This window comes from Vanessa cardui, chromosome 9, assembly GCF_905220365.1.
Source record: "Vanessa cardui chromosome 9, ilVanCard2.1, whole genome shotgun sequence".
Lineage (NCBI taxonomy): Eukaryota > Metazoa > Arthropoda > Insecta > Lepidoptera > Nymphalidae > Vanessa > Vanessa cardui.
In genome coordinates, this window is record NC_061131.1 from 107,393 (window position 1) to 133,985 (window position 26,593).

A 26,593-nucleotide genomic window follows, 5' to 3' on the forward strand; every position below is an offset into this window, starting at 1 on the left:
CTTGTATCAATTCGTAACACAAGTAATTGTATTACAAAGGAAAGAAAAATAAAGAAAGAAAATCTTTACTTAGGACATGACAGGTATTGTAGACATAGAGTTGTGAGTAAATATTAATCTCAGTTCTATTGAATAAAAAACAATGCGAGACAGAAAACGAGCAAATATTAAAGACATCCAAAAGACACCGAGTGTGAGAAATGTGACTTGATGTTTGTTTTTTATCTTTAAAAAATAAACACTTGTTCTTATGTTCAATGCAGTAGTTTAAGAAACTGACTTAAACTCCTTTCAACAACTTGACATTTGTTAGAGCTGACATAACTCGACGCTTCTCCAGGTATACACCTGTTAACACTATACAGTGTTAAGGACCAATGACCTTTTATGGTGTTGGCGGTTGAAAAATATGACAATTCCTTACATCGGCAATGTCTGGGCTAACTTGGAACTGCGACGTTAATGTCCCGTATGTGAACGCTCATACACCCTTCATATGGGAACACTATAATACTAAAGATTACTATGTGATGGTAGAATATGAGATAAGTAGATGGTCACCCATGTGGTTGACGACCTCCACAGTCGGGTGGTGTGTACACCGGGTTCGATTCCCGCCCGAGTCGATGTAGATTACCATTAGTTTTCTATGTTGTCTCGGGTCTGGGTGTTTGTGGTACCGTCGTTACTTCTGATTTCCATAACACAAGTGCTTCAGCTACTTACAGTGGGCTCAGAGTAATGTATGTGATGTTGTCTCATATTTACTTATTATTTACCCAATCGGTGGTATCCAAGGAAAGTTGAGTTCCATACAATTGTCAAGTAGTTAAACAAACATACATGTAGTACAAGCAACCGCATAATAGTTTCGATATCGACATTTAAGGAAGAAGAAGTTCGAGTGACAAATCCGGAAAAAGTAATTGTAAGTATTGTTGATCTCATTAATGTTAACGAAGCGGCCCGGAGTGGGTCATAATGTTCCGAATTCTCATCGCCGTTCGCAGTCAGCGCTATCTCATTTTATTGGCTATTGTTCATATTATTTATTAGTCGAATTGTGTTCTGATCAGACAAAGCCATTATCCACCCTTATCGTTTGCGCCCTGTTAATAAATTAGATTCTTTTGTGTTGCAGTAATATCGGTATGACTCTTCCTTTCACGATATATTTCTTTGCTCTTAAGGACGAGTGCCGTACGGAACTAGCGACCCGACGCGACTTCTCTCGGCACAATTAACGTTATTACAGAGACGAATGCTCTCGTAGGTAAGTTTATAAATTTGTAAAATAAGAAACAGCAATTAATTATAAGGATTTTGATTCACTATTTAAAATATATTATGCTATGTGGTATGGCATAGTTTAGCTGTATTCTCAGTAACTTTTCTGAGAAAATGGTAAAATTGAGCACGAGATGAATTATAAACAAAATTAAGCACACGAATATTCAGTGGTATTCTCCTGGGTGTAAACCCGCAATCATCGATTAAGATGCACGCGTTCTAACCACTGGGCCATCTCGGCTAAAAAACTGTATTAGTTAATCGACTAAGGTTGGTTTCCGATAGGGACGAAAAACGTGTGGTTTCTCCTAGAGTTTCGAATTTGAGGTCAAAACAACTTCGTATTTGTACGGTTGAAAAAACTATTGGGTACATATATAATCGCTTACGAAGGCCCCTCCGCGAATGTCCTCCCTCCTAAAATTATGATTATCTTTGCGCATTAGTATGTGTTAGTGACGCTCGTGCTTATAAAATATCTCAGTTGCGTGAAATTAATAAAAAAAGACGGCCAAATAATAAAATATATTTGTTGATTTTATTATATTGAAATTATAAATCTATAAATTTACTGGACTTTGTGAGTCAGTTTGAGTAGCACCAGTAGTACCCCACACTCATCAATAACTCTACCTCTTATTACTCATTGGCGATGTAAGGATTGTGGTGACCATATACCATCAGGTAGTCAATTTGTCGGTTCAGCTACCTATTATGAATAAATATAGTTCAAAGCAACATTTTCGAAGCACTTGCATTATAAAGGTTTGATACAAGGCATTTTGTTTTTGGATGTAATAAATGAAACTATGTGTTGTATTCCAATTACGTATCAGCGATAATGTATTGTTTACATCGACATAATTAGCTTGTGTGCATAATTGACTGCATTTACTTTATTATTGTAGTGCGCTCGTGATTGTTATCGGAGTGCGATCGAATGGACTTTATACTGCGTCATATAAAAAATATTAAGTCCCAATCAACAGTTCCATTAATTGAGTTGTATAGTCCATAAGATATTTATATTACTTTTGGTCTAAAAACTATAAAGACCAAAGTAATATAATAACATAATATGTACAACGATTTGTTGTTATTTGATAAAAACAAAATTTACATCCCTATGCGTTAACTTAGACATGATATAGCCCATAACAGACATAAATTAATAAATATTACCGATCAAATTATCATAAAGACTCACATTTTTACATTTTTATACAATCCTTGATACACAATAACTCATGAACGATCACAGTGCAAGGCTTGATTCTTAACCGCGAGTGGAACTGCGGCTACATCAATTATTTACATTCAATTGAACTTTACTAATGTAATATTATAATGTTAGTGATGAAGTTCAAACTCCAAAGTCCTTGGTGGTAGGGCTTTGTGCAAGCCCGTCGGGGTAGGTACCACCCACTCATCAGTTATACTACCGCCAAATAACAGTACTCAGTATTGTTGTGTTCCGGTTTGAAGGGTGAGTGAGTCAGTGTAACTACAGGCATAACAACTTAGTTCCCAAGGTTGGTGCCACATTGACGATGTAAGGAATAATTAATATTTCATACAGCTTCATTGTGTATGGGTGATGACGACCACTTACCATCAGGTGGCCCATATGCTCGTCCGCCAACCTATACCAGAAAAAAAAAGCATTTTAGTTATGACGATATTTGGATTTCCACTGGCATTTGGTGTTAGCTTCGTATTTAATTAACATGACAGCGGCAGCTTTGGTTTTTATTAATTTTGTAAATATGACTTTTCAAAAGTACCTACTCATAAGCGATTGTATCAACAAACTATTTTTCATTTGGAAAATATACTCAATAACCGAGAAGGCCAACGAGTTAGCATAGCAGGTTCGTATTTCATCTGCTCGGCGAAGAAAATATTGTAAGTAAGCTAGAATGTGTCAGACTAAATTTTCCCAAACGTATATACATCTAGCAAACCGCAGCGAGGCAGCGCGTTGGAATAAGTCCAGCGGTGGGATATGTATGGATTGTTACTTTACTAAAACGTGTGTAATAAATTAAAGATCTTAATGTTGACTTTTAGGTACTCCAACCGGCGAATTTTATTTGATGTTTCCAATCCATACTGGTTCACATAATGTTGTCTTAAATTTACGCGATTACACATTGAAATAAAACTATTTATAACGATCACCAGTCTACCCGTGACCACGAACGCTGTAAAGTGCTCGAAACGTCGGGATGCCAAAAATAATTAATATAAGCGATTGAAATCCGTTATAACTAGTTTTATTTTAAAGATCTTATTCCAATGAAACATATGAACAAAATTTAAATGAAATTTATGAACTCTTAGGGATTGGACATTAATTATTATGTCTAACACGGACTATATATGTTAATAATACGAAAGTTCGCAAACATGTCAGGAGACACCCTCCTCGCCTTAACAAGGAAGCTACGTTTGGACTTGTCTGTGGTTGTCAAAGTCCTTTTACAAATAAAGTTTGTGACCACGAAACTACAACTTTCGGTATGATTCGGGCCACTAGTGACTATGTAAGCATAAATAATAAATGTATTACATTTTAGTTGAATGTCTTTTATCATTTTTCGCTAAGGACACGAAATACGAATTAGGGTATAATTCTTTTACAGGGTCTAATAAATTCTAACGCTCTTTTCTTTATTAAACTTAATAGATTAAAAAACTATGTTCTAATCAACATTAATTACAAGTTGCACCAGTAAGTAAAATCCAATATTGAGACCAGAGAAGAAGAGGAGAACGACGCTCATCAGCTTTTTTGTTCTGTATTTGATCTCAGGCTAGTTAGACCAACGTGGTAAATAAATGTATAATTTAGGAAACGTTAAAATATGAATAAGTATACTATATCAACTGTTACTTGTACCGTAATATTCTGTAGGTTTTTCAAATGTTTAAGACGAAAGGAAGAGACTCACCGCGGAGCCCTAACAACTTTCTCATAATTGTTGTTCGGTTTATTAGGCTTAACATCGCTTGAATTGTAAATAAAGGGATCGTACACATTGGAACGTAACAGCAGTAAATATCTCATGACGACTACCTAACGGGTAAGGCTGCGTACAGACTTAAAATAATGTATTAGTATATTTGAGAGTATTAAATATATGTTTTTCAAACTCACAGAGAAGTCATTTTAGAGACCTACGAATCTACTGAGAGGGTGCGCTATTACAGAGGTTCTAATGGAACAGTAAGGTAGGTGATCTTATCAATGGTCATGATCGTACGATCTATTTAATATATCTTAAACTTAACGGCTAAAATATTTAGAACAAAATTTATTTGTGCCGCAATTGATTACTTATGATGTTTTATTTATTAATATTGTCCACTTTACCGATTTCGTTTACGACTTCTATTCTCAAGGCAAAACTACGAAGAAGAAAACAAACAAACGTACACAAGCACTAGTACTCTTTCCATATCCTTATCTTCTCTTATAATAATTTATCAAATTTCCTTCTCATGTCAATTTAATCGATGGGCAGCAGATCCGATACGACTCGAAAAAGTTTACGGCCAATATACCAGACATCATAACACTATCGAAAATAATTAACAGACCTCTTGAAAGAAATCCCAACCGCTTTACATACAGCTCAGGTTGTTGCGGCCAAAAGCTAGTGTATACTACATGTAAAAAAGATCTAAAATTATAACATATAATATTTTTTTGTATTGTGTGTAAAGTGTAGTCATGACAGTATACATTGTCTGCCGTGTGGGGCCGGCTTTACTATCAAGTTTATTATTCGTCAGCGCCCACAGTCTCGGGGAGAAACTTGCTTTACTACTGACATTACCGTTCTCGTAATTTTACATCCCTTTATCTCAATTGACAGAACTCAGTGATGTCTTTTGTCTAACTTCAGCAACTTTACTTATATATTACTTTACTAATAAATTTAACGGTGTATCTTATTTTGTGATCGTTTATAGTTGTTCAGGCGAATTAATACATTGCTTTTGAAATTATATGATTACATTTTACAAAACCAGTTGAAAACAAAAACAGCTACGATTTATATATATTCAAAAACTGATCTTAATCTATATATTTCATACTAGTTATCGCCCGCGGCTTCGCTAGCGTTTTAGGAAGTTGGTTGTCATGTTAGGCAAAAAGCGTAGCATATATTCTACCTTGAAGTTTAAGTTTACTTCACGCCAAATTTCATCAAGTTCGGTTCATTGGTTCGGTCGTGAAAGAGCGACAGACAGGCAGACAGCGTTACTTTCATGTAGCATATATAGTAGGACACAACTCAAATGTCGCATCGGCAAAATTCGTAAAACCGATTACATCCGAATTAAGCACGCTATCCCAAATTATCAATATTTATTTCTCACACGAAAATGATCTTTGCACAAACGTAATAACTTGTAATATCATATGATCATATGACCTAATATATTCGTCAATTTGACGCGTCGATTTACATGCACTTACTTTCTCTGACGCGTGAATCTATAGCGACGAAAAGCGTCGAGTGGCGCGATAGGCAGCAACTTCTATTGGTTGTGTAAATCGGCAGTAATCGGTTTTATTTTCATTCCACTGCATTTTCCGATGCTACATCTAATTTGTGTCTTACTATAACATCATGTAGACAATTGGCAAAAAGTAAGTGTTCGGTAAAAAAAAAAACTAACTATATCTATTTCTTGGTATATATTGAAATTGTTGCACGCGTTTAAACACTGGTCATAAATCATTCGATTTTAAGTCCACGTGAAAAAACGAATGTGAATATAAATCAACGTGATAATAGACTGCAGTCATGCCAGTATATAAAAGATATATAGGTTTTTTATGCAGATATATTTTTATACGTTAAATATGAAGCAACTGTTGCAATATGTGTGTAGACATATACTCGTATTATAAAATAAAGTTATGTTATACTATCAGTCTGTCCATTTACGTTAACCTCAGAAAGTGCTGTAGATGTTGGGATTGTAATTTTGCAAATCCAATATACAGATTGATTTCAAGCTATGGCTTAAATATATATTTGTAATTCATATTTTTTACAAATTATGTTAATTTTTTTTATTTTTTTTTATATAATACTTTATTGTCCAACAACATAAGTTGTGACAAAAGGCGGTCTTAATGCCTGAGGGCATTCTCTACCAGTCAACCTTTAGGCCAAACAGAAAGTCATGAAGGCGGTTTTTTTTTGTGGAATAGATGGCAAACGAGCAGGAGGCTCACCTGATGGAAAGTGACTACCACCGCCCATGGACATCTGCAACACCAGGGGGCTTGCAGGTGCGTTGCCGGCCTTTGAGGAAGGAGTACGCTCGTTTCTTGAAGGTTCAAATAGGTAACAATAAATTTTACAATAAATACGATAGTAATAATAATAAAACAAAAACATAGATAAAATATTATATATATGCATGAGAATGCACATTTATAATTATATATACGTATATGATATAAAATAACAGAGACGTAATAGAAATTTTAAAAACACTGCGTAGTGAAAAAAAAGGAGAAACTTAAGAGAGGTTAATTATATTTGAGTTAAAATTATAAAGTTATTTGAACCTATTTTTTTTCCTTGTGGAAGTTGTCGGAAGTGCAAAAGGGTCACCTGATGGTAACTGGTTATTTATTATCAAACTTTACGTCGCCAATACGCCAGTAACCTTGGGAACAAATATATAACATTTTTAATACAATTGTAACTACGGAGTCACACTGTCACACTTACCTCAAATTGGTACACCATAAAGAATTTAGCAGAAGAAGATCTTATCACCAAGTAGATAAAGAATATTTATTCTCTACAGAATATCATTCCTTTCAAAAGAGCTCAATTCTAAAGAAAAGATATTATATAAATACTAAGTTGGGCTACCAGTACTTATATAAACCTAAAAAGTAAAAAAACACGCATGAATAATTCATACACGCTTATCCAATTTACTGATCAAAACTGAAGAAGTGCTCTCGACGATTATCGAAGTAAAAAAAAAAAAAGACGAGAGAGCATAATTCCGGAGAGGACTCAGCAGTTTTGATGCGAAGTTTTGCTAACTAATCCAATTAGGAGCGTCGGTGACTTGAGTCCCGTCTGCTAAAATAAGAGCTCTTTAGTTACCTGTAATAAAAGGCATGGCTGTGATTTTAGCCGACTTATTCCAGCGCTTAAATCGTTAACTATTTAAAATTTAGCTTTTATACGATTTTGAAGAAGCGAGAAATGCAGGATGGCCTTTTTAATTTCAGGCATTCTTAACTTGACTTTTGGCGCACTGGTGCGTAAGATGGAGATGATGTGGTGGGAACCCGGTCTATCACGTACTTCACCTCGCCACTGATTTAACATGCGCCTAATTATTACGTATTTGTTGAAAAAAAAAAACTTTGTAAGGAATCTTATCTGTGTTGTTTGAGAGCCTACTAAAAATAATTTGATACGAATTTTATAAACTATTAATAGCTATTTGAATGTATTTCTAAATATTATACTTGTATTACATCTAATCACGTTTGCAACAAACAACACAACAACAGCTTGTTATCCCTCTTTGCTGGGCTAAGGCCTCTACTTGAGGAGAACGTTTTGGAACATATACTACCACGCTGTTCTAAGGCGGATTGGTGGAAAAAAACATGTGGCAGAATTTCTGTAAAATGAGACATACGCAGGTTTCCTAACGATGTTTTCCGTCACCGCCGAGCACGAGATGAGTTATAAACACAAATTAAATGTAAATTTAGATCAGTTCAATAATTTTTTGTAATTAAATTTAAGAACTTTATAGCAACTAGCTTTATAAAACTAACTTAGATATAATTTCTCATGTTATTTTTCTTATTATATAACAGCTTTAATTTAATGACGTCTAAAGGCGGGGAATACGTAACGACATATTTTTTTTATCCAAACAACGAAATTTTAATAGGAGTGGGATTCGTTCTTGAATCTTGATTCCAAATTGATGGCGATTTTTATTTAGATCTAAATTCTAGGAATGTGACCTACCTAGATTTTAGGTTTAATGTAAATATTGTCTAAGCTCTATGATCCGCTATATACTGTTTACTATTTGTTAAACCGTTTCATTTGATATCCATTACCCAGATTAAGAGCATTGAAACAAATATCTATCATTTTGACTTACGGCCGATCTCAGATTTGTCATTTTTCATACGAATACAAAATATTACTACCCAAAACCTTTTTGAAATTGACCCTATTTGTTACCCATACTAAAAATATAAATGAATTTTCTAAAAAAATATGTAAACCGCAATTCAATGATGACGACCATCTTTGATTTTACAATTACTTAATATTGACAATTCTATTGACATTTCAAGTGAAGGTGTGTTCCACATATCAGATCAATTGTTCAAAAGGAAGCTGTAAAATTCCGTTTAACGACTTACTTTTAAGAAGGAAAAGCAATTCGAAGGCTGTTCCTGCAGACTTAAGCAGTTAGCGAACTTTCAAAATTGTAGTAAATCATTTATAACCCGTTACCTCCATTTTCTAAGGCGACTGGCAAAATTCAATTGAAAATGCATTTGCATTACATTATCCAAATCCAATATTCTTAAATCACGAACTATTTTAAAAAATAGCTCAGCAAAGTTGTTAAAATACGAAATTGTATGCTAGATATTTTATACAAGACTGTTTATATACACATTATATATTTTCGAGAAGAATATAAGTAAAAATAGGTACTACACCTTTGTTTGAGGTAAACATTATATTGGTAATTGGTATTTGACGACATTCGTGGTCGAGTAGTGTATACTGGTTTTTATGGCTACGCCACTCCGAGGGCCCGGGTTCGATTCTCGGCTGAGTCGATAAAGTTCATTAGTTTTTTAAGTCGTTTTGGGTCTGGGCGTTTGTGGTATCGTCATTACTTCTAATTGATAGCATACCATAGCACAAGTGCTTTAGCTACTTATATTGGGACCAGAGTAATGAAAAAAAACCGTAACAATATAATTATTGTGTTTATTGATGATCTCTTGACTAAGTTCTAATCAGCTATGGGGGACACGAGGATATTTTATAGTGTACAAGTTACTCTCATAATCTAACTGGCAATTTGACACGATTTGAATGAGATTAAGTGACGGTCGATTATATTCCGCCATAATAAGCTCGTGTTAGGAATGAGGACATCATTAGCTCACAGGGTCAAGAGCTTCTGAGGCTTGTAGAGTTCAATTTGCAATAAGGTACGGTTATATACCATTATGAGAGTCGTTTCAGCGAACGCAAAAGACCGATCCCGAAGTGAGGTCCAGATGTTCGTATAGTTTGCAAATATAGTAAATGTTTTCGAACGTTCTTGATATTGAACGGTATCTGATGCCCGATTATTTAATAAATTGTACATACAGTGACGTTTAACAGTCAGTAAAATAGTAAAGTAAAGTAAAGTAACAGCCTGTACGTTTCCCACTGCTGAAATAAGGCCTCCTCTTCCATTAAGCAGAGGGTTTGGAACATATTGCACCACGCTGTTCCAATGCGAGTTGGTGGAATGCACATGTGGCAGAATTTCGATGAAATTAGACACATGCAGGTTTCCTTACGATGTTTTCCTTCATCGACGAACACGAGATGAATTATAAACACATATTAAGCACAGATATATAGTGGTGCTTGCCTGGGTTAGAACCCGCAATCATCGGTTAAGATGCACGCGTTCTAACCACTGGGCCATTTGAGTAATATTTGATATTAATATTTCAAACTCCAATCCTTCTGCCGGTTGGTTAATAAGAAGAACAACATTAAAAATAATATTTATTCCGCACAAAACTCATCTTTATAAACAATCACACGGTGGAACTACGACAAAATTCTCAATGTATTATCATCATCTAAAGAAACGCAGATCATGTACTGGCTGTCCTAGCTAGATAATCAGTTCTCTCCCCGAATGTTGCAATAATTAATTATTAAAATGTTTGAGTTAATACTTGGAATGGCAATCCAACATAACTATTGTATCTACGTTCAACGTCTTACGATTTGCAGCTTTCCGAAGCAAGGGAGTATAGTACAATAATTTATACATCATAATTGTGGGTTGCATTCTGGGTATTAAGGGCAAAAGTTGGGTATGCCTACAAATAAGCGTTCACGGTCTGCATTTTAATATGCTAAGCTAAAAGCCCACGAGGCAGTAGCAATAAAATGTATGCATATTTAAAGTTGATTATCCTGTTTGATAAAAACTCCATATAGTTAAGAGGTTGCATAAATATTTTTTATTCCATTCGCTAAAACCTATTTGCTAGATTGCTGGGGCCGTACTGATTGTGTGATCGGGGGCTGAAACTAAGGGCTTGTATGCGTGGCGTTATCTCCATGCTCGTTACATGGTGGATGTAACAATATATGTAGTTTATTACTAATTTGAAAATTACACGAAACACTCCTAATTATGTAAACGAGTTTAAATATGTATCGGTTTCGAAAGTTGATTGATTGCTATGAAGCCGTTAATTACCTGCCATTGGTACATTAATTAACAATTATTTTTGATTGAAATACAAGTTAGCAAAACTTAATTACATACAAATTGTATTTGTAAAATACGAATTGAAATGGTTTTTTAATTATGTAAATCAGGTTAAGTGATTTGTGACCCGATGATACACGATCGCTGTCATGAACAAAACACTTTCACACTTGCAAATATACCTATCTACACATGTTGCAATAATGATAAAACGATTTAGAATAATTTGCAATAAGATCTGCAAATAATGAATTGTAAAAAATAGTTAATACTAATTAATAAATTAATCTTGTACGGTACAAAGGTTTAAATCAATGTAAATGGGGAAAGGCTGCTAGCATTCTTGCCACCATGACACGCGATCAAGATTTCTAATTTTGATATAAATTTGTATACAGATACATAACGCCTTAATATTTCACTAAAGCATTTGCATACTTTTCTATAACATATAATATAATATGTATATAGAAATTGTATACGATAAGATTAAATACTTTCAGACAATTTTTAATCTACGGGTAAAAACTCAGCTTTTTTTTATAGTAGGCAAGGAATTTATCAGCTAAGAGATAAGTCTGTACATAATAAATAAACTACACTCTTTACAAGTTTTATGTCGATTGGTGTGTGACCTCAGTACACTTTTAAGGTCACCAGTGGACTAGTAAGAGCTAACAACTAAGTTACTATTAAGTGAGTAACATTTAGGATCTATAGCTTTTAGGTCTTCCTTGAAGTACATGAGATGATTAATGTATAAATATTTCTAGCGTTCGATACGTATAACTTCGATCTTTTGAGCTCATTTTTAAATAAGAATATTTTATTTTTAATGGGACAGATATTTTGACTCCAAATAACTAGTAGTTCTTTCCTCATAGCAGCTGGGCGTAATAAAATATGCTCAGATCAAATAAATGTTGACGACCTCCGCGGTCGAGTGGTTTGTACACCGGTTTTCATGGGTATACCACTCCGAGGTCCCGGGTTCGATTATGTTGTCTTGGGTCTGTCTGTTTGAGGTTCCGTCGTTACTTTTGATTTTCCATAACACAAGCGCTTTAACTTCATACATTGGGATCAAAGTAATGTATGTGATGTCTTATATTTATTTATTTATATGTGTATACTTAGATCTCTTTATTTCGGAACAAGTGTTCGAACGAATCCTTGCAATTAACTTCAAAAATAACAAGACAATCAGCTGTGATGTTTGAACTTCAATCAGAGACGTGATGTTACTCCGTGCTGAACGTAATATGAAATGTCCGGAAGGCATCGCTCTCGTTCGAGGCCGAGCGCGCTCATCTCTTGCTCTGATATTGATGGCTCGTTTATCTGCTTAACACTTGACCTCATAAATGTCCTACGCTAAGTCCAATAATTGTCTTGCATATCTTTCTTCAAAAGTCTTATAAACTATAAAGACGTGACTCTTTTACATATATTATCACCTATTTAAGGAAGATTTATAAAAGATTTGTAGAAGCTCGCGGCTTCGCTCATTTTAAAGGTGCGGTTGTCATGTTTTGGGCAAAGAAGTAGCCTAGTGTTTCTATGAGAGTTTCAATGAGAGTCTTTAGTTCGAATTTGCTTCATACCAAATTTTATCAAATTCTGTTTAGCCGTTGGGTAGTGAAAGAGCGACAGATAGACAGACTGAGGTAATTTCTCATTTATAATATTAGTATAGATTTTAATAATAATAATAAACCTAAGACAATTGATAAGAGTCGTATTTTTTTTATTTTATAATCCGTAGATATACAAGACACCCATGGAATTATTATCAACTCTACACACCGACAGTGCGCTGCTGATGACAACTAAGATGTCATAACAATAGTAGTAGATTATCCTGTGTTGATACTTGTCGGAGAACAGATGTGTGCGTCAGTAAAAAGGGTACAATTTCAATTTATATGGGCTCAATCCCAAACAGCTACAGAGATTCGTGACAGATTACATTAAAATACCGACTGATACATACAGATGCAAATATAGCGCTCTTCTCTATAGGTTTTACTAAAGCTAAGAAAACGGCTAAGAATCAAATTATATTCACAGTAAAATTATTTGTAACTAGCTGTGCCTGCGACCTTGTACGCGTTTGAATTTAACAAAAAAAAAATAGCCTATGTTACTCCTTGTTATATTAGTTATCTGCCAGTAAAAGTCCCGTCAATGTCGGTCCAGCCGTTTAATTAGCCGCAACAGACAGACAAACAAAAATTGTAAAAAATGTTATTTTGGTATAATATGTACCGTGTATACATATGCATTGAGTAAAAATGGGCTACTTTAATATTACAGACACTCCAATTTTGTTATATGTATAGATTGTAATTATATTAGTGTCTGTTCGAAGTGTCAGGTATAAGTGCGTTGCCAACATCTGCGAGGGTAACTTCTGTGGCCGCACCTGAGAATTTTAAGCAGCCGGCGAAGAGTTTATTTGACAATTGTAAAATATTTAACGCGCTAACATGCCGAGTTACCGAGTTACAGCTCACGCTCATCGTCTAATTTCTAAGTAAACTTTCGACGCCTCGAATAACTCTAGCGATTGTTGCGTGTTTTCATGTTTAAATTATACAATCATTTATATGTGTATTATTATTCAATTATAGCCAAGCGTTTCGCGGCAGTTTGACGTGGTTATGTCACAATATTGTGATAACGTGCCCATAAGCGATTACGGCCACGGCAGCTATTAAGGGTGAATGGCGAACTGCGCGGGAAGTGTTATAGCGCGTAAAAGTGTGTGCAAGCACTCTTTATAATCTCGCAGTAATATTCCTACGTAGCGGCAACTAAAAACCACAAGAAAGGGCTCTGGTATATAGATTTTACAAACAGGATAACTCACAGTACCTATTTTATTGTGTCGATTTGAACCTAGTACGTCAAGTCTACAGTCAAGTTTGTAACCATTTCACCAACAAGGCAATGATTTATTGCGTTAGAAAGGAGCCGCGATTGGCAGCTCGGCGTACATCGCACAATAGGCAGCAGTCGTGAGTCAGTACGCATAAATTAACGCAAAAATAGTCGTTTGGTTATCGTAGGACGCGAGCCAAATAGCGACATTAAATTACGGAGTATCTGTAGGGAAATGTGGCGCGATAGTATCGCAGTCGGTGCCAAATGATACCCTCGCTGCTTCAAATAACTGGAGTGGAGCTCCCGTCTACGGCCGCTGTAACTCCCGCTTTGAGCCCTCGCGCCGAGCGTACATCACGTGTGCATGGTGTTTCGACAACTCCAACTCCATCTAACTCATTTGTGTGGCTGATGGCTGAACACAGCAGCGTTGTAACCGGAGTTTATTTAGTTTCATTTTATAAATTACTATTATTATCGCCCTAAAAATTAATGTCTATAGTAGATTAAACATATGTTCAAGTAACATTCTAAAAGGCTGTCTCGTTGAGGAGAACACTTGGCCTCTTCTACAAAGCTGTTGCAATGCTATTAGGTGGATATATATGAGGAAAGATGGTTTTAGTTCACCACCGAGCATGAGATAAATTGTAAATAAAAAATTAAGTCCATGACAATTATGCGAGCCTTTCTATTTGAACTTGTGATCGTGTTATTTGTATTAAATATAATATTTGATTTGAAAATTGAAATAGATAAAGGTAATAAATATGTACATTTTACTAATAGAGATTTGAATGTAACGAGACATCTTTGATAAAAAATAACCATGTGATATATAGTGATCGTGATCGACTCGTCGTGGGCGCGATAAAGGCGTCAAATTCAAGCATCACCTGGCCGGGAGTCGCTACTATTTTTATCTCATTTCAAGTTAATATTCCGTGACCGTCCCCGGGGAGGCTGTGTAACGTACGCTCGGCTACGACGTCGAGAATAATTTAGCCTACACGCTAGATAAACATGCGCTTCAAATTTATTGCACTTTTTAATGGCATATATTTTTATTTATTTAAATTGGATAGACCGGCGGGTAAATAGGCACCTGAAGGTGACAGGAATGCTAACCATTTCTTACAGATACAATGTACAGAACACCTTTTTGACATTGACCCAATTTCTGATGATTTATACCTATTTTTATTGAAACAAAAAAAAAGTCATTTTCATAGTACCTAATCACTTGCCATTATAAATCCTTCACCTTATGATTCCTCTTCGATTTATATTGTAAAGAATTGTTATAATTATGTCAATCTAAGCAAGGATTGGGGGTTCAAGTCCGGAAAAGGTTCACTGAGTTTCATGTGCTTATTTTTTTTATCGCTGGAAAAACGCTTTACGCGCTTCCTCCACGTGATGGAAAGGGGGGGGGGGGGGGGTGGGAATCCCCGGAGCCCTGGACGCTGAGTGCGCCTAAGTACGCCGGGTTTACCCACTATGAACTCTCTCCGTCTTTCAGCGGACGCCACTGGATAACTTACGCATGCTACCATGACGAGTTTCCTGTGCTTGTGTTAATAATTGTATTAATGATTTTGAATTGTATAATTGTATTAATCTTTTTTTTTCAATTCGTATTAAGCCAGCTTCGTAGCAGTGTGGTGGAATGTGTTCTAAGCTCCCTCCCCGAGAGCTACTTGGCATATCAAATTTACATATATTATTGCATAAGAAATACAAGTTTAAGCGTGTATTATATAATATTTATGTGTAATTACATCGTGTTTTACTTTTAATTAATATATTGCACACCTCCTTACCGCTTTATTCAACCTCAAGTTCCTCCCTGAAGGTTGTCTGAAAGAGATCGCGCTTCGAGCGATAAGACCGCCTCACGTAGGTACATGCATTGTTACATTTATTTTATTTATGTATGTTAATTTTATTCATAGGTATACATTGGGGTATATCCATTGTATTTATAATTGGATAGAAAAAATAAAATAAAGACTATCAATATATATATTACAAAGGTATAAGTTAAAGATAAAATTGTGTATAGTATTATATAATAAAGCAAAAAATACTTTGCAAGTGATTATCCTATTTATATTTTTACCTATGTTATGTTATGTATATATGTCCAGTGACATAACACGTTTACCTTAATCGATAAATGTGGGTTCAAAACCGAGCAGCCTCTGAATATCCATATTCTTAATTTGTATTTATAAAGATCGTATATGGCTACGAAGAGAAACTTCGTGAAACCTTCATGTGTCGGATGAACATTCACCAGTGTCAAAAATTTCCTTCAAAATGCTCGCCTTTTCCAGGACAGGGATATTAACACCCCGCTCCGTAGCTTTGTAATTGTATTGTATATTAATTACTTGCGCTTCTTCCAGTTTGTTTTCTCGGATCATTCATCACGACATCCGAGTGTTAGTGTTAAAACGTGATGGATGGATATTCACAAAATTGAATTTTCGACGAAATTCCCAAGTTCAGTAACGTACGCCGTGCGCTCCCTGTTTTTATTGATTTCATTTCGTATTTTGTTGCCTTCATGTATGTAGAACAGTGCTTTATTGATAACGAAGTATTTTTTTAACAAGTAAGTACTGAAGATATTTTGAAGGTTTACAAAAGCCTAGATGGCCAAGTAGTTAGAACGCGTGCATCTTAACCGATGATCCACGAGTTGAAACCCAGGCAAGCAAAACTGAATATTCAAGTGTATAATTCATCTCGTGGTCGGTGATAAGGAAAACATCGTGAGGAAACCTGCATGTGTCTAAGTTCATAAAAATTCTTCCACAAATGTATTCCATCAACCCGCATTGGAATAGCGCGGTAGAATATGTTCCCAACTTTCTCCTCAAACGGAGAAGAGGCTTTAACTCAGCCGTGGGAAATTTACAGGCTGTTGTTGTTGTTATACATTTTGATTCAAAGTTAAGGAAGTTCAAACCAATGTGTAATATCGTCTTATTCGCTTAAAGTTTTGAATAGAATTTTATAAACATTTCATAGACAGCGACGCTGGTCGTGGCAAGCATTAGATTTTTCATTTTTTTTATTAATTGTAAAAAAATAATTTGTAAAAACTTTCTAATTAATTAAACGATTGAGCGTATCAATACAAAGTCAAAGCAGCGCAATCTCGAAACTGGACTTCAAATTGTACTTCAAAGTCTACTTTTTACGGCGGAGGCGCGAGTGAAGTTTGACTCTTAAGATTGTGATGGGAGATCAAAGTATACTCGGTACATCTTTTACTTAAACTATTTCTTAGAGCCTAGATTTTTTTATCATAGTTATCATTACGTAGTATAGAACAGAATCGCGTATCGCTGTCTGTCCCTATGTATGCTTACGTCTTTGAAATTACGCAACGGATTTTGATGCGGTTTTTTTAATAGTTTCGAGGGGAAGGTTTTTGTATACGTGGATTATATAGTAAAGAAACGCTGATAATTTAGACATTCTCTGACCATTTATGCTTATCAGCATTGCACCCGTGCGAAGCCGGGGTAGGTTGCCAGTATAAAATAATGTAACTATCTTAACTGTTCACACTCATTGATCATTTAACAATGTAAAAAAAGTAAGGCAGGCTTAAGTACATTTAAATAAATATATAAGCGTGGCGGCGCAAGATCGAATCTTAATGTAGGCAAGGTACGGTTTGCGAGGCCCTTGTTTTATTTTTACAGTAGTCTGATCACAATGTTATGTATTACTTTTCCAAATTTCGGGCGCGAGGCCTATGCACCGCGAGGCCTTACGCCGCCACTGTGTGTATATAAGTTTAGAATCTTAGATTAAGACTTTATATTTGGCATTCGTAATAATACATAAACGATGTTGTTAGAGACTGTTCACTGACGAAATTCTCTGCTGTGGGAAAATGTTGACCTACATATATAATTAATGTAAGTTTTAATTTTATGATTCCAATATAAAATAGAGAATGGGCGTTCGTTATTTTGTTCCAATCGATTACTCCGATCTCACTCATATAACCCTGATTATTAATGCTATTTATTGAATGAACATCCATCTTTATTAATAAACGAATCAATTTAACAACTAATTATATATTAATGCAAAATATAGAAATCATAAAGGAACATTAATTTCAATATTATAACTTTGTCAAACATTTTCATAAACCAGTTTTAAATAATTGATAGAATCACAATTAGCATGGTAACTATATACAAAATTTAATTTTATAGTTGTTGCAGAATGATTATAGTCATATAATAAGTCTCTGTTATCGTTCCTTATTCTTTGGAAATATAAAATAAAAACAACTAAATCAATACTGTCGATATGTACCGATTCTTAATGTACCAGTTAGGTTTTGCACTTATAAATAGTTCATACATTAAGCTGTAAAATTATCTTAAGGTAAATAATAATAATTGAGAAAATAACATCAAAACAAATCAAAATGAACTCTATTCAAGTAGGCTTTTACAAACACATTTGAATCGTCATTTTACAATTAAGTGAAGCTACCACCGGTTCGGAAAGTAGATTCTACCGAAAAGAACATCAACAATATAAAATCAGATTCAGTATACTGGAGTCGGTAACAATATTTAAACATAGAGCGGTGAACTCATTGTACTCCTTCCTCCCACGCAGTCGGCTAATCACGCTCCTGTCCAAGATTTGAATAAAAAGAAATTTAATCTCCTTAACGGCCGATGATAATGGAAGCAAAAGTAATTAGGATGAAAATGTGAACAAATTATGTAAAATATTTAATGTAATTGTGGCGGTGAGTGTTGTCAGCTTCGGAGAATTCACAGACGAAAAATATGTTCCAAAATAACGGGAGCTGAGTATAATGATTTGTATTGTAAAACATCTTTATGTTTTAATCAACGAAAATATCAGACATAGATCATACATACATATATTTATTTGTCTATCTTATTATAGCTTAAACGTTATATAATAAATATACCTTAATATTTTTCTTGATAAGTACACTTTTCATTTTCTTTATTATTAAATAGCACCATACATAACCGAGGCAGTTTTGCTAGAATACAATATGTATTAGCTCAATATCTAAATATTACAAATGTATTCTGAATAGTCATTGGCCTAGCAGGTGATGACACAACAATCGACCAATCACTGATGAGTATTTGGTCAGATGAATAAATTTGACTTTAGACAGGATTTTATAATCTGATTAATAACAATAAAACTTGAGCTAAAGCGAATGTACAACCATTAGCGAGTACAAAAATCGTACAAAATATAGTTTTAAAAATATATTAATCTGCGTGAGTTTCTAAAACACACGCAACACATACTTCGACTAGGGAAATCAAAATGTCTAGAGGCTGTAATCGAACCGGCAAGCGTAGCAGCGACTACTGAGCGGCGTCTGATAATCGTTTGTCTGAAATCCGAATGTCAAAAGACTGTTTCCATATTCAAAGTTCAATCGGTCAAAGCGGCTCGTTCGTGATGTTTCGAGTTGCTCGTACCTTAATAAAACATCTTATTTCCTATTTACAGATCTTCTTACGTCAAGCGCAGCTCATGTTTTATTTCCTTTGTACGATATGTAAGCATGTTTAATGAAGGCATTTGTTTATTTCAATGGAATTCTATGAGAAAATAAACAGAATTTCTTGCAAATGTTTCTTATTTATGTTTGAAGGATGTTAGTTAATCGCGTAAGTTCTAATAGAGATGACCTGTGGATTCTATCAACGTGAGAATGAAGAGAAGATCGATGATTGCGGGTTCAAACCCAGGCAAGCACCACTGAATACTCATGTGCTTAATTTGTGTTTATAACTCATCTCGTGCTCGGCGATGAAGAAAATCGTCGTGAAAAATCTTTTGTGTCTAATTTCATAAAAATTTTGATACATGTGTAACCCAATAACTCGCATTGGAACAGCATGGTGGAATATGTTCAAAACCTTCTCCTCAGAGGGGCAAGAGGCCTTAACCCACCAGTGAGAAGTTTACAGGCTGTTGTTGTTTGTTTGAGAATGGAAAACATGAGAATCTCAACCAAAGGTATCCCCCAGGTTTGAGTCGCTTCTCCTTAAGTGTGACCTGATGGGTCGATAATATGCTACGATCGGATAAAGTTCGGGCGTGACATCTTTACGTGCTTTTCGAAGAACGAGAATGTGAAGATAGCCCCGCTCCTGGTCTATTTAAGAGCCCTGATAATGGCGGTATATTAAAATTCAATAAGAGTTAGAATAAAGCATAAAGTTTCTCTTTAAATAAATCTTCGAAGCAGCTTAGACGCTGCCTTTTCAAAACAATTCTAAGCGACATTCAATAAAGACAAATATCAAGTATCTAAACTGCTCTATGTTTAGAAATGTATATTAACATGAACACAGAAGAATCAATAGTGATTATCCATTTAGTATTCCCTTCCAATTAGATTATACAAATTCCACGAATGAAACTGGCGGGGAGTTCAATTTCGGCTTCGGTTTAACCATTATTACGTGGCATTAGTGCTCGGCAGTCTAAACGGGCTCTAATTGATATTTCTGTGCGTTATTTTTATCAAATCAAACCTTATTAAATTATCAAAAACATCTTTTGCCAATTACATCAATTTAAAATTTGAATAATTTAATTTTCTCTATGTACTCGTATATAATTTAACTCATTTAAAAATTTTATTTTAAACATTTAGACATGTACGCGAGCAAAGGCATCGTCGGAGCCATCTCCGACCTTCGAAACTTGATGATGAAAGCGTCGAGATCCTTCAACCGTCTTCTCAACTCAACGAAGGCTTCATAGAGCTACCCACTGCAAGAGCAGGGCACCATTCTCAATGTTACTTAGTTCTAGCTCATAAGGGTTTGAAGGTACTGGTTTCAACCTAACGCTAATAAAACGAAGTATTTTGTCGTTCCGTCATTTCTTCCATTCGCAGATTGTCACGCCAACGAACTACCATAGTGAGGAAATATAGAGTGCACAGTATACTCAATTGCCTTCTGGGATTATGAGAGATCCTGTGCAATTCAGAAGTTATTCAGATATTATTGTTTTTTTTTTCTTTACTCATATATAATACATTTTTAAATATAAAATACAAAGTATATAAAATATATTTAAAAATATAAAATATAGAGGCCAACCAGTGGCGGGAACAGGGTCCAAGCCAACGGTGGTCAGGGCTCCAGCGAGAGGAACTTCCTCACAATACGCGCCGTGCCGAGGAGTACTGCCTTCTGCATCAGACCCTTGACCCAGCTGCCTAACGAGAGGCCATTACGCCATTCGCTGAAATGACTATCGGCACAATAACTGCTGTATTCACTTCCCACATTTCGACAACCTCGCGAGTTAAGTCAAGATATTTTATTTGTTTATCCTTCTCAGCCTTGTTATTAAAATGATCGCTAAATGTATCCTTCATATTTTAACTAAAATTGTAGTATTTAATTCGCCGAATGAATTAAGAATACTAATAAAATAATCTTCTGCATAACACTGAAGAAACAACTGAACTCAAGATGGTGTTTGTTAAAACTGGATTAAAGTTTAATCGTGTCGATGTACTCGGCCTGTTCGAGGAGCATTGTCGCTCCACCTGGAATTTTAAGCAGTCATCGAAGAGTTGGTTTCGCGTTTGTGTAATATTAAAAGCGGTAAGTTTCACGCTACAAACTTCAGGCTCGTTAAGTATTCTTAACGAACTTTCAGTGTTTTGTACAAGTTTAAAACAAACAATTTAATACTAAAATTTGAGATACATTTCCAAATTATTACTGTGTTATTTTCATTTCACTTATATATCGTTCTGTCATAATGGTTTTCAAACATTTATTAATAGTTTAAAAGTTAAATAAATTAACGAGCGCTTTAATCACGTATTCGGTTACAATAACTGGAAAATTGTGGTTTAATTAATAGATATTTAAATAAATAAAAACCTACTAAAACTTTTAATTAAATATTAACTGATAATTAACAATAATCAGATTAACAAACAGCGATGACATATAAATTGTTCAATTTACGAAACATTATCCCTTGTAATAGATATACAGACTCGAGACTTGATTGATGTGTAATTGTTTACATTACATCAATTATGTTCTGACAATTGTTAACATTCCAGGAGTAGTTAAAAGTTAGCCAATATAATTTTCCCACGCCTGGGCAAACACTCTTATGCTCATACGAAAAAAGTTTGACCAATTTATTTGACATGTGGCAAAATTTCTTCCAACTGACAAAATACAAATTATAAAATAGATGCCCGCTTTGTACCCGAAATATTTTGGTAAAATTCAATTGCTCCATCCACTAAAGCATTACAGCTCACTGTTATAAATTGACTAGAAACACATTTGAAATATTATTTAACGTTAGTATTTAAAAAGACCATCCAGTTTTCCGAGTGACGTAACTCAAACGAGTATTTAATGACAGAATACGAGTGGAAAAGATTGAATAGCTTTAAGAAAAACTAACTAAAAGAACAATAAAACTGCGAGCTCTTTGAAAAGATGTCACACGAACAGCGCGGGGTTTTATACAGAGCAATGTGTAGGCAGTCAATAGGCGTATCGAGCGGGACAAAGTGCTTCTTCAGATGAAAGACTCTTTAAGCGTCACCGAGGGGCTGAGGGGAGGCGGGTATGGAGGGGGGGGGGCGATGTTATATCTAAAGTGTCTAAAGACATTGAAGACATTTTACTTTTAAAATAACGAATAATAGTAGTTCGTTTTTTAAATAATTACATCATCAACTTATGACGTGCTCTTGTTCATAATCTTTGAAAATATTCGACAATATGGGAAGACTGTTAATATTGCTTGTGCTAATTTACTTTTAGAAAAAATATTCTACAGAGGTTTTAACAAAAAACGTTTTCTTACAAGGATTCAAAAAATGATTTAAATTATGTTGAGTTAAATACAAAAAATAATCATCTGTTTTATATAAAAAAATATTTAAATATACAATAGACAATAACAGACTATAACATTACATACATGACACACAAATTATAGAAAAAAACATTCTCTCGCGCTATTGAAAAGACGTAACCATCAACGCTCTGAACTGCTGGAATTCTCTTAATTTTAATCGATAAGTTATTCAAAAATTGTACAAAAATATAAATAATTACATTTACTATATCTTTATAACGCAATTAAAGTAAAGAAAGCAGATATGCATATAATATGTTACAAATGTTCATAGCACATATAATAATGACAAAAAAGGATTATTACGTTACATTACTTTTATAATAATCATCGTTAGTTTATAATAAATGAGCACCGTTTAAAAATAACACAATTTGTTATAATACAAAAGTTTTTAGTCAAATAATATTTGGATTGTTAAGACAAGCATTTGTATAGTAATGGATTTTAATGTCATACATATTTAAAGATATTCCTTTTATAAGCAACATTGGCTTTTTCTGTGGGTTGCATTACACGACACGGACCAATTGTATACCTTTTTATAAGTACTAGCGACTGACCTACCCGGCTTCGCACATGTGTAATACTGATAGTAAATATTCTACAGAATTTGTTTATCTAATGGGAAACTTCTAAAATTATCAGTGGTTCTATACTATATTGTCCATGTATTATATACAAAACCCTTCACTTCTATCTAAAAAAAAAAGTTTTGACAACTTAATATTCTAAGATTATTAACTTAAATTTAGCAAAGTAATAATAAAAAAAAAAATTGAATTTGTTCTACTGTTTTACGACTTAAAGTGTGAGTGAGTCAGTCTTGTCACCGTGTTGGGTGGCAGGGCGTTGACAGATGAATCTGTGCATTGTCTGTGTAGCATTTGTTTATGAGTCTTAAAATAAATCACAAATATAATTTATGGTGACAAATTTTAATTTGTCATATTTAATTACTAGGTATCTATTGTTCATAAATGTCTAAATAATATAAAGATACGATATTGTCAATCTCTTTATTCATAAAGTTATTCTGAATGTATAAAAATGTCGAACAAAGCATCGCTAGATGGAGTGTTCCGTCTAGCAATAAATGTAAATCACTTGCTTGAATAACGTGCAGTCGACAAAGTCTGGATTGAATGAAGCAGATGTATGGCGCTGGACGTGGATCGCTGTCTATGCTAAAAATATTTTATTACTTGATTTTTAATCTGCCTATTTTTATTGAATTTAATAGAAAGTCAAGAGTTTTTTGGAGTGCGATAATTCTATTTATGAAAGCTCAATAAAGCTGACCCGGATTTGAATCCATAAATGTGCTGTAACCACTGGACCATCTCACCTATAACCAGAACAGCTTTGCCCTTTTGTAAATGTATATAATATAGACGACCTTCGTGGTGTACACAAGTAGTGTGTACACCACTTTTCATGGGTAAGTCACTCCGAAGTCCCGGATTCGATTCCCGGCCGAGTCAATGTATAAACTATTAGTTTTCTATGTTGTCTTGGGTTTGGGTGTTTGTGGTACCGCCGTTACTTCTGATTTTCCATAACACAAGTGCTTTAGCTATTTACATTGGGATCAGAGTAATGTATGTGTGTCATGTTGGCCAATATTTATTTATTTATCATTTATTAAAAAAAACTATTTTTTCTAAAACACGTCTAAATTTAAATTCAATTTTAGTTTGATTGTTCAACATTTTGATTTACATGAGAACAATGTAAATATTTAAAAGTGACAAATTATTTTGTTATATTTTATGACCGTTCACGCTCGGCCGTCGGGCCTCGTGATAAATATTTTAACAGCCAGGCAATGCTCACGTAGCTTACACTGCACTTGATGTTTCGTCCGACACGTTATTATATTTTCAATATTTGTTTGCAGTTACTATTGGTTTGACTCTTAATTGTCGATTTCTTTATTGACGTTTGTATAATTTATTGTAAGAGTTTGCATCTCACGCTACATTTAAGTGGTTTTTTCTACACAGCTTATAGGTATCGCACAGCTGGGACAAGGCCTCCGATTATATTAAGGTGGCATGGAGTGCTATCTCATTTCTCCAATGAAGGTTAGTTATCTTTAGTTGTGCTTATTATTAATTACCATATCAATCGTTAGCATAAACATAATTTTATTCTCATTCTAAACACCAACAGTGATTTCGACTGATGTTCTACTGGTTTATTTTAGAGTGTTTTTAAGAGTCTCATAGAAATTTTCAGTCAAAGCACTATTGACGCTTTGAATGCATACAAAATAATTCAGATAAAGATGCGTATTTTTTAGTTAAAGCTACTTTTGACTGGTTAAGAGTTACGACTAAAAGATATTCAATTTGAAATAAAGATAAGCAGAGCGTGAAATAAAATGAAAATCATAATATTCGTCATTCAAGTACGCTCTTAAAAGCATATTGGCACCGTCATGATACAATATTTAATTCCTGTATTTAACTCCAAGCTTTTCTATTATTTTTATTATAGAGTATATGAAGCATTTTTACACGAGATTTAACACGTATCCATCGTTCAAGTTATATAAGAAACATACGCAATCTAAATATTTATTTTGACTAGCAACTAAGTAGTAACGATTCTTAATCTTAATTTTATAACTAGCGACCAGCCCCGTCTTCACTCGGGTACTATTTATTAATAAAAAAATAATTGTGTAATTAACCCCATGGCACTCAGGGATAATGTAGCTTTCATATTCCAACCATTCGTTAGGATATTACCCCCTTAATACAAACAAATAAATTTAAATTCATTATATATTAATATTATAAATGTCAAAGTAACTCTGTTTGCCTATCACTCTATCACTAGTAAATCAAAGAACCGAATTTGATGAAATTTGGTATGCAGCAAACGTGAACGTCAAGAACGGACAAAGGCTACTTTTTTTTACCTAACACATGACAGCCAAACCCTAAAATGCCAGCGAAGCCGCGGACGACAACTAGTATTAGTATAAGTAAATGTTCGGTCGAATTTTACTGTGATTCGTGTCGAAATAAAATTCTCGGGGATCGGTTTATTTGAGTGTTTTGTTAGGACGCAGTCGGACTGCGGGCGCTCACAGACGTATGACGAAAGTACGCGCGCTCTTTAATCTGTTATGGATATACCGTATTAACTTCATCAAGTATTTTTATTGTGGGGTTAATCCCCGACGTAACGAGAAGCGTGTTAATTCTCTTAACCTGAATCGATTACCTTATACATACAAAAATGTTACAAAATTGTACTCTTTACTGACTGATTACGACTTGTTTACTTCCGGTTAGCTAATTTTACGTATTTATTTTATTATTATATTATTTTAATTATAGAGTCTTTTTAAAGATAGTCTTTTTAAAAATAATATTTTAATAACTATCTCATTTTGTTATATGTCCCTATATGCCTTTATATGTGTGATAATAATGACTAACTAAATCCCTTTAAAACGTCATTTTCTAAGCCAATAAGTAAACCAAAGTTTCAGTGACTTCTTTAATACATTTAATTTACCCTAAGAGGTATTAATTCATAAAAAAATATCGTAATTGTCACCGTGGATTTTCCTTACAGTATTCGTATGATCAAATAAAATCAAGACTCTTGAGATTTATGTACTTAGTAATTATTTTTAAATAGCTATTTTATTTGCGTGCTGGCTAAATACCTCTCGAACTAACTTATTTACAAACAATTCAACAGACCAAATATCAATTACCTGTGGTGACTAAAAGAAAGAAAAGAAAGAAAGAAAGAAAGAAAGAACACTTTTATTTGGGACCGTACAAAAATATCAAAATACATATAAGTTACTTCAAAATTTGAAATAAATAAAAAAAGGGTAACCAAAGAAAAGCAACTTAAATTACTATTAACA